At 32.3% G+C, this 8,416-nt stretch overlaps 1 pseudogene; it reads left to right on the top strand.

The window, feature by feature from the left end:
- The first annotated feature begins 2,615 nt into the window (after positions 1-2,615).
- On the top strand, positions 2,616-8,037 carry LOC112002090 (LRR receptor-like serine/threonine-protein kinase IOS1; annotated as a pseudogene).
- The last annotated feature ends 379 nt before the right edge of the window (positions 8,038-8,416 follow it).

An 8,416-nucleotide genomic window follows, 5' to 3' on the forward strand; every position in this document is an offset into this window, starting at 1 on the left:
TGCTACCTTAAGAATTGAAAATGAATTATATTGAATTCGTTCAAGGTTGGTTCTATAATTTAGGACAAAATTTTTCTACAAAATTGGTTGTAGCCTAAGGCTACAACCTTACTCTTGAATATCCTTTTATTAAAGGTGAATTTTGACAAATCTATCTGTTAGGTTCTAAGAATTTAGGAACTAATGTATTAGAACTTCAATTTTTAGCCTTACTCATGAATATCCTTTTATTGAAGGTGAATTTTGATAAATCTATCTGTTAGGTTCTAAGAATTTAGGAACTAATGTATTAGAACTTCAATTTCTATTATGTTGGCAAACCATGATCAAAACATTAAGTCTAGGTTTAGGCTTGCTCAAAGTATGTTTATTTATAAAATTAGAATCGAGTGATTGCAGAATTTATTGGACTAAATATGTAACGCTTGATTGATCGAACCATGTGCAGATTTACTTTTCTGTAGAATTTCAATTCAGCCCAAACTCTACTTAAATGTATTGGTTTCAAGTAAAACACTCCTATATATAAAGGAAACCCTAAAACGTTTTTATAAGTTTTTTAGAGAGATTAAAGTGCCTCTTGTGCCTTTTTTATAGATCTAGGATTTTGTACCTAAAAGCTCTCTAAGGTTGCTCTTTATGTTGTGTGTGTGAATCTTCTGTGAGATCTAGAGGTGTTTACCTTCACACATACTTATGGTTTCCAAGATTCAAGATTATGTCAAGAACTTGGTGATCATTCAGTTACAGATTCAAGAGTTTAAAGATACACAAGCGAGAGTGCTTGTACTTAATGGAGAATCCAAGAAAGAAGTAGTTTGTGGACTCGGAACTATCATGGGGTCATGGAAGTAAGTTTTCTACTCGAGGTAGTAATATGATGTTAGTAGTTTAAATCGCTATTGTGTAAACTTCAATTCTTTCATAGTGGATTCAGTTTTACCTTGAGAATAGTTAGGTTAAATCCTTCCCAGGTTTTTTGCTGGTTTGGTTTTCCTAGGTTATCATATCTTTGTGCTCTTTATTTTCCGTACTTTACATTGATATGATATGTTTGTGTTAACCTAGATCTGTTTAATTTGACTAAGTAATCGCTTGGCTAATTAACTAGGTTAATCTGGTTATATTTTAAGGAGTCTAAAAACAAACACTATCATTAAATTACATTTTTTTCTTATATCCTTTATGCTTGCGAAATTTTTAGAAAATTAAAGATTAATAGTTATATCATTAATAAATTGTTTTAACTGCAAATTTTTGTAACTTAAAATTATACGTAAAATATAATCTTATAGATCATATAGTAAATAATATCCGATTGACACAAAATTTTATAGGTGTATTAAGAGTGTAAAAAACATGTAATCCAACAGTTAAATTTTTGAAATATATAGTAATGTTAATGATATTGAGTAAGGTTGTAACCTTGACTACAACCAATTTTGTAGTTAAATTTTGTCCTATAATTTATTCTAAATGGGAATTCACAAAAATCTTAGTGCTCTTGTTAGTGATTAATATGTTTTTATGAGTTTGAGTTCTTGGCTTGGTAATTTTAATTATAATATTTTTGAGGATAGATCAAAATTATTTGTTAAATTTCTTACTTCAAATAAGATTAAATTGTGGCCCAACAATGTCTTATCAAAGCTTGGCTCATTAATTTGGTGATTGCTATCGTGTGTGAATTAAGATGGATGACATTTGGTGCGATGGTTATATAATTATATTGGTACGACTAATCAATGGAATTTATGGAAGATTATTTATTACAAGTTTGCAATTAGTTTGATGAAGTGCACAAGAGCGTGGATTTAGTTATGGAGACAATGATTATCGTGTTCATGGAAATTTTCCTCTTATTAAGGTGGAATTATATATGGTGGAATTATCATGAAATGAAGATGGCTTGATGGAATTTGTGTCAAGTAAAGTTTGCTGGGTAATTGTCTCAAATTCTTAATATGACTTGGATAGTTATTTGAATTTCTAATTAAGGAAACTTCACTTACTTGTTATTATTTTTTATTTTTTAGGAAATTGGCTGTCATTTTTTTCCATTGATATGGAAGAAAATTTATTCCTAGGTAAATAAGGAAAATACATTCCTAGAAAACAATGTAAATTGTATTCGTTATTTACAAAGGAATCGAAATCAAAGTCTTTGGGCAAGGGGTCCTCCTCTCCAAGAAGAGGAGAAGAATTAGAAAATTGAAAGAGAATTTGTGAGGCTTGGAATAATGTAAAAAAGTGAAAGAACTAAACATGCTTATGTGCGAAAGCAAAGAAAACAAGGACGGTTTCTTCCCTTATGGGACCCTACGCAAGGGAAGATAAAATTGGAGTTTTTCTCTATGGATAGCTTTGAGTGTATATTGTTTCCTTATTCTGATAGACTTGAATTTTTTTAAAAAAAAATTAATTAATTCTGCAGCAGGCACTTTCCAAGTAATAGACTAGACATAACAGGAGCAAATGAACTAAACAATTTGATGAGCTGTCAAATTGCAAGAAATATTCCTTTTAGTGACAAGGACATCTAACTACTTCGCTAAACTCTTGTTTTATTGAAGTACCATAGCTCCACAACTTAAAGCATTATAAGGTGGTAGAAATCCACAGCATTGTTTCCATAAGCAAGAAGAAAGTTCGATAGTCAGGCATGGGTTGGTTTAAACTATTTTGTTTTCTTGGTGGTTTTGTTTTTATACATCTAGTTCATGGCCAGAATCAGTCAGGTATGATAATATAAATCTTGGAATATCAGTATAGTATGGTTTTGATTATTAGCTAACCAAATACCTAAGGTATTATTCTGTCTATTTGTCTCAGGCTTCATTAGCATAGCTTGCGGGTCACCAGCAAAGTATAACTATTCCGAGGTGAATACAGGTATAAATTACATTTCGGATGCAGCTTTCATAGACACTGGTATAAGTCAGAAGATATCAGATAAATATAAAGGTCACATTCAACAACAAGCATGGAATCTCAGAAGCTTTCCTCAAAAGGAATCCAGAAAACTGTTACAACATAAGCATTACGCAAGGCACTAAGTATCTGATCCGAGGAACTTTCTTCTATGGGAATTATGATGGACAAAGCAAGTTACCACAATTCGATATTCATCTGGGAGTGAATATGTGGGATACGGTCAACATAACGAATGTCACCATTCCTGTCATTAAGGAGCTCATACATGTCCCATCTCAAACTAATTTACAAGTCTGTCTTGCAAACACGGGCCACGGGATGCCATTTATATCAGCAATAGAGCTAAGGCCATTAAACAATAAGACCTATGTAACAAATTTTGGATCATTGGCACTCTACACTCGCTTGGATGTTGGCTCCAGTAAGCAGCAAAAGCATACAGGTGAATGATATATATATAGCCAAAGCTTATCTATATTTATATTAATAACCAAAGTTTAGAAAAAAATTCAATTAGATTTTAACTAGATTCTCAATTTTGCAACATATGTCCCATTTAATATTTATTTTTGATAGAAAATGAATTATTGAGTGTAAAAATTGAAGAGTTCAAATCCAATATATATATATATATATATAAAATGAGAAACCATTACATATTTTAGAAATGTATGGTTTAAAAAAAAAATGTAAACTAATATCATGTATAAGTTGAACCTCTTCTATAAGAAATAAAAAATTTTGAACTGTATAATTGTGATTGTTTTTAATTGTACTGGCGCATCTGCACAAAGCTACACACTAGTTTTAATAATGCAAAAATCTGTAATGGCACAACACTTATAGAGGTGTAAAGGGTGGTTTTGCTTTCACACTGGATCCTCATTAAATATAATTTCATTTAATAGTGGGTGTGATTTCGACCCAACAAACCTGAGCCAATCCAACCCAGCATAATGTCATCAATCAAATATTTAAATTTCAAATTTTTGTAATTTAAAATTATGTATAAATATAAGTTTATGGATCGAACAGTGGTAAATAGTACAAAATTTTCAATGTGTTAAGAACATAAAGAACATACAATCCAACGATAAATTTACAAAATAAGTAGTCATATTAATTTTTTTAAGGAGAGTTGTAGTTTTAGATTACAACCAAGTTTGTACCCAAACTTTATCCCTCAGTTATTTTGATTTTGGAAACTAGCCCGGATGAAAATTGAATATTAGAGTCAATAGAGTAAATTGTAATAATTTATTTGATAATAGGCTAAAAAATTGAGTGAAAGCCAATTTTTGTATTGGGTATCACAAAATTGCCCAATTTCCCGACCAAACAACCCAACACAACACAAATTGGGCTAGTTTTTAAAGTTACCATAGGTTGGGTTGGATTGTTATTTCCTCGACCGGAAGATGTTGGATTTGATTGAAAAATATTCCAAACCCAGCCCAATTTGACACATACACTCCTCTAAATTCAATTACTTGCTAGCTAATACTGAATATCTATGTTTCCGTAGGTATCCATTCGACATTTATGATCGCATTTGGGACCCCTATAACGACAATACGGACACAATTTTAAGTACCTCGTAAACTATTGACACAAGTAACAATTATTACCAACCACCATCTATTGTTATAAGTACTGCCTCCACTCCAATTAATGTTAGCGCTCCTTTGGAGTTCTTTTGGTATACGGAGAATGCTACATATTCCGAATACTATATCTACATGCACTTTGCTGAAGTAGTAAACCTCACAGCTACTCAGTTCAGATCATTCAACATTACTCTGAACGGGAAATATTGGTATGGACCTTTTGCTCCAAAATACTTGAACACAGCCACGTTGCTCAGCCGATCGATCTTGCCGAATGCCCAGAAATATGATTTTTTATTCTCCAAAGCAGAAGGTTCAACACTGCCAGCCATCATCAATGCACTTGAGATATATTCAGTGAGAGATCTCTCACAATCTGGAACATATCAAAAAGATGGTATGTTTTCTTCCACACATGTCAATCTGGTGCCTTGTTCCATTTTTGTTTTGTTTTGTTCTGTTTTTTTTTTTCTTTTATACTTATTAGGATCGATATGAAAATGTTATAGTTGATGCTATCACAAATATCAAGTCAGCATATGGAGTACAGAAAAATTGGGAAGGAGATCCGTGTCTCCCACAAGCATACTCATGGGCAGGTTTAAATTGTAGCTATGATAGTGTTAACCCACCAAGAATAACATCCTTGTAAGTTTATTCGTTCATATAATTAAGCTTATGACTTGGAAACTACTTTTTGAAGTATATATTACTTATGTTATTGTGAAATGTAAATTGAATCAGGAACTTGTCCTCTAGTGGATTGACTGGAGTGATATCTGTTTATATATCAAATCTCACAATGTTACAAATTTTGTAAGTATTTGCAATTTACATAATAAAAAATAAATAAAAAATAATAATAATAAAAGAAGATAACAATTACCAAATTTGGTTAAAATTTTTTGACAATGTAAGTAATTTTTTCATTTCAGGGATCTATCAAACAATAACCTTACTGGATCCGTGCCTGATTTTCTTTCTCAATTGCAATACTTGAGGGTCTTGTAAGTTGAATTCTAATGGTTTTTACTAAAAATTTATTTGTTTTAAAAGACAAAAATCATATTCACTGTACCTCTGCAGAAACTTGGAAAAAAATCAGCTCACTGGTACTATTCCAGCTGACCTCATTGAAAGATCGAACAATGGTTCACTATTGCTAAGGTATGATTTTTTTGTAGATAATGTAATGCTTCATTATCATAATTTTCCTTTCATATTACATGATCTCCTCTAGAGAACATTAGTGGGAAAAAAGTTATAAATTCAATGCCTTACAGTTTCACCGCCATTAATTTTATTGCTCTAGTGTGGACGAAAATTTAAATGTTTGTGGATCTGGATCATGCAAAAAGAAGAACAATATTGCTGTTCCAATTGGGGCATCTATTGGTGTATTACTCATCCTCGCATTGATTGTTGCGTCTGTCTTGTGGAGGCTTAAGAGAAAACAAAAAGACGAGAGTAGAGGTTAGAATTGAAATACAAGACCCATATTCATATATACAAAGAATACATTCTCCTCCCATATGTAACTAAAATGCTCACGATGATCGCAGGACTGGAAATAGCGGAAACAGAACCCAACATCCAGACCATGTCGTTCCAGTCTTTAAAGTCACTACAACGCCAATTTACATATGCTGATCTTATACAAATTACCAACAACTTTGAGAGGGTTCTTGGTAAGGGTGGATTTGGAAAAGTTTACCATGGCTACATTGATGACACTGAAGTAGCAGTGAAAGTGCTTTCTCTGTCATCAGTTCAAGGGTATCAACAATTTCAAGCTGAGGCAAGAGACTACGATGCAGATTTCTTGAGCTTTTCCCACAAATATATACAAAGATTTTAATATCAAATTAATGAAAATGAATCTTCTTGAATTACAGGTGAAACTTCTTATGAGAGTTCATCATAGAAACCTGACGACCCTTGTCGGCTATTGCTATGAAGGACCAAACATGGGCCTTGTTTATGAGTATATGGCCAACGGAGACTTAGATGCACATCTTTCAGGTTGGTAATAATGAAAGTGCCTAGCGAAGATTTCACATTTTTCACTTCCAAATTTGATTCCCCATAGAATAATCTATACAGAAAGAGAGGAATTGAGAGTGTATTATTGAATTCTTATAAAAATAAATTAAATAGAGGAGTCCTGTATCCATAGGCATATTCTACGGCTGGTAGTGCATATGTACAATATAAAGTACAACCCAACTAAGCTTGGCCCTAGGGAGGACCTAATCCTTCATTAGAGAATCAAATAGAAAAGCAATTTTCCTTTCTAAAATTTTCTTACTGTAATGGTCACATGATCAAGGTTACTTTAATTGAATCACACAGAAACGCTTAGGAATTTCATTTATGGATGCAGGTAAGAATACTAAAATCTTGAGTTGGGAAGCAAGGCTTAATATTGCAACGGACGCAGCACAAGGTTAACTATGAGCGATGAGTTAATTTGATTAATTTTTTTTTTTTAAATAAATTTTCATTTTTTCTGAAAATGATATGGACCATGAAAATGCAGGATTGGAGTATTTGCACTATGGATGTAAACCACCTATAATCCATAGAGATGTGAAGACTACAAACATCTTATTGAATGAAAATTTTCACGCCAAAATAGCTGATTTTGGTCTTTCCAAAATGTTCCCAACTGATGGCATCACTCATGTCTCAACATTTAGTGTTGGTGGCACCCCTGGGTACCTCGACCCTGAGTGAGTATTTTTGTTACATAGCTTGTCGTCTTCAAAAGTCGTTTTATTAAATACAATAGAACTATTAGCAATCTGCAAGCATGTGACCAATTCTAAATAAAAAATGGATTCAAACCTTATACCGGATAAAGGTCAATGGGAATGACTTGAAAATTAAACTTCATATAATTAAATATTTTTAAAAACAAAAAGTTTGACATGCATTGGCTTGCAGGTTCTCCCTTTCATATAGGTTGACTGAGAAAAGTGATGTTTATAGTTTTGGAGTTGTTCTTTTGGAGATAATTACAAGTCGACCTGTGATAGAAAGATCCGATGAAAACATTCACATAAGCCAATGGGTGAGAATCATGCTTGATAAAGGGGATATTCAAAATATAGTTGATCCAAGGATGTGTGGAGATTTCAACGTTAACTCTGCTTGGAAAGCTATTGAAATAGCAATGGCTTGTGTGTCTTCTACCTCCACCGAAAGGCCATCCATGAGTGAGGTGGTTATGAAACTAAAGGAGTGTTTGAAATCTGAATTAGCTCAAAGGGCAGGCGAATCAGATTATTTAGTTGAAATGGTCAATATGAATATGATTACGGAACTCATTCCTTTGGCAAGGTAACTTGTCCAAGAATGAGATTGGTATATTGGATCTCAAACTGTTTTTGAATTGGGGCAAAAATTAGATACAGTTCCTGATATTCTCTATATTACATTCCCTAATTAGATTCAAATACATAACTGCATTGATGAATGAAGGATTAATAATGTCATCTTTTTCAATGAAAATTAAATCTAATGTTGTTGAGTGTTTGATATTAATTGGAAAACTTCATGTTATGTACCTAAGTTTTATTATTTGCTTTTATTGTAATCTCCTGTTAATTCATATTGGACTTCAATTGAACACATGATGAGTGTTAAAAGTTGTACCTATGGACAGTCGTAAGAGCATTCTTATCAAAGGTGTTAAAAATGCTAAATGCTATTTTTTAGCATTTCTAACACCTCAAATGATAAAATCACACCTACGTCAAATATGATAAATCTTAAAATTTTTAGCATTGAGCTACATTGCAATCTCATCTTTGATATCCTACTGTAGCTGGATTGTAAAAAAAAAAAAAATTGTTTTTTATTCACCCCTAACA

Source organism: Quercus suber, unplaced genomic scaffold (assembly GCF_002906115.3).
Source record: "Quercus suber isolate HL8 unplaced genomic scaffold, Cork oak 2.0 scaffold_200, whole genome shotgun sequence".
NCBI classification, from domain to species: Eukaryota; Viridiplantae; Streptophyta; class Magnoliopsida; order Fagales; family Fagaceae; genus Quercus; species Quercus suber.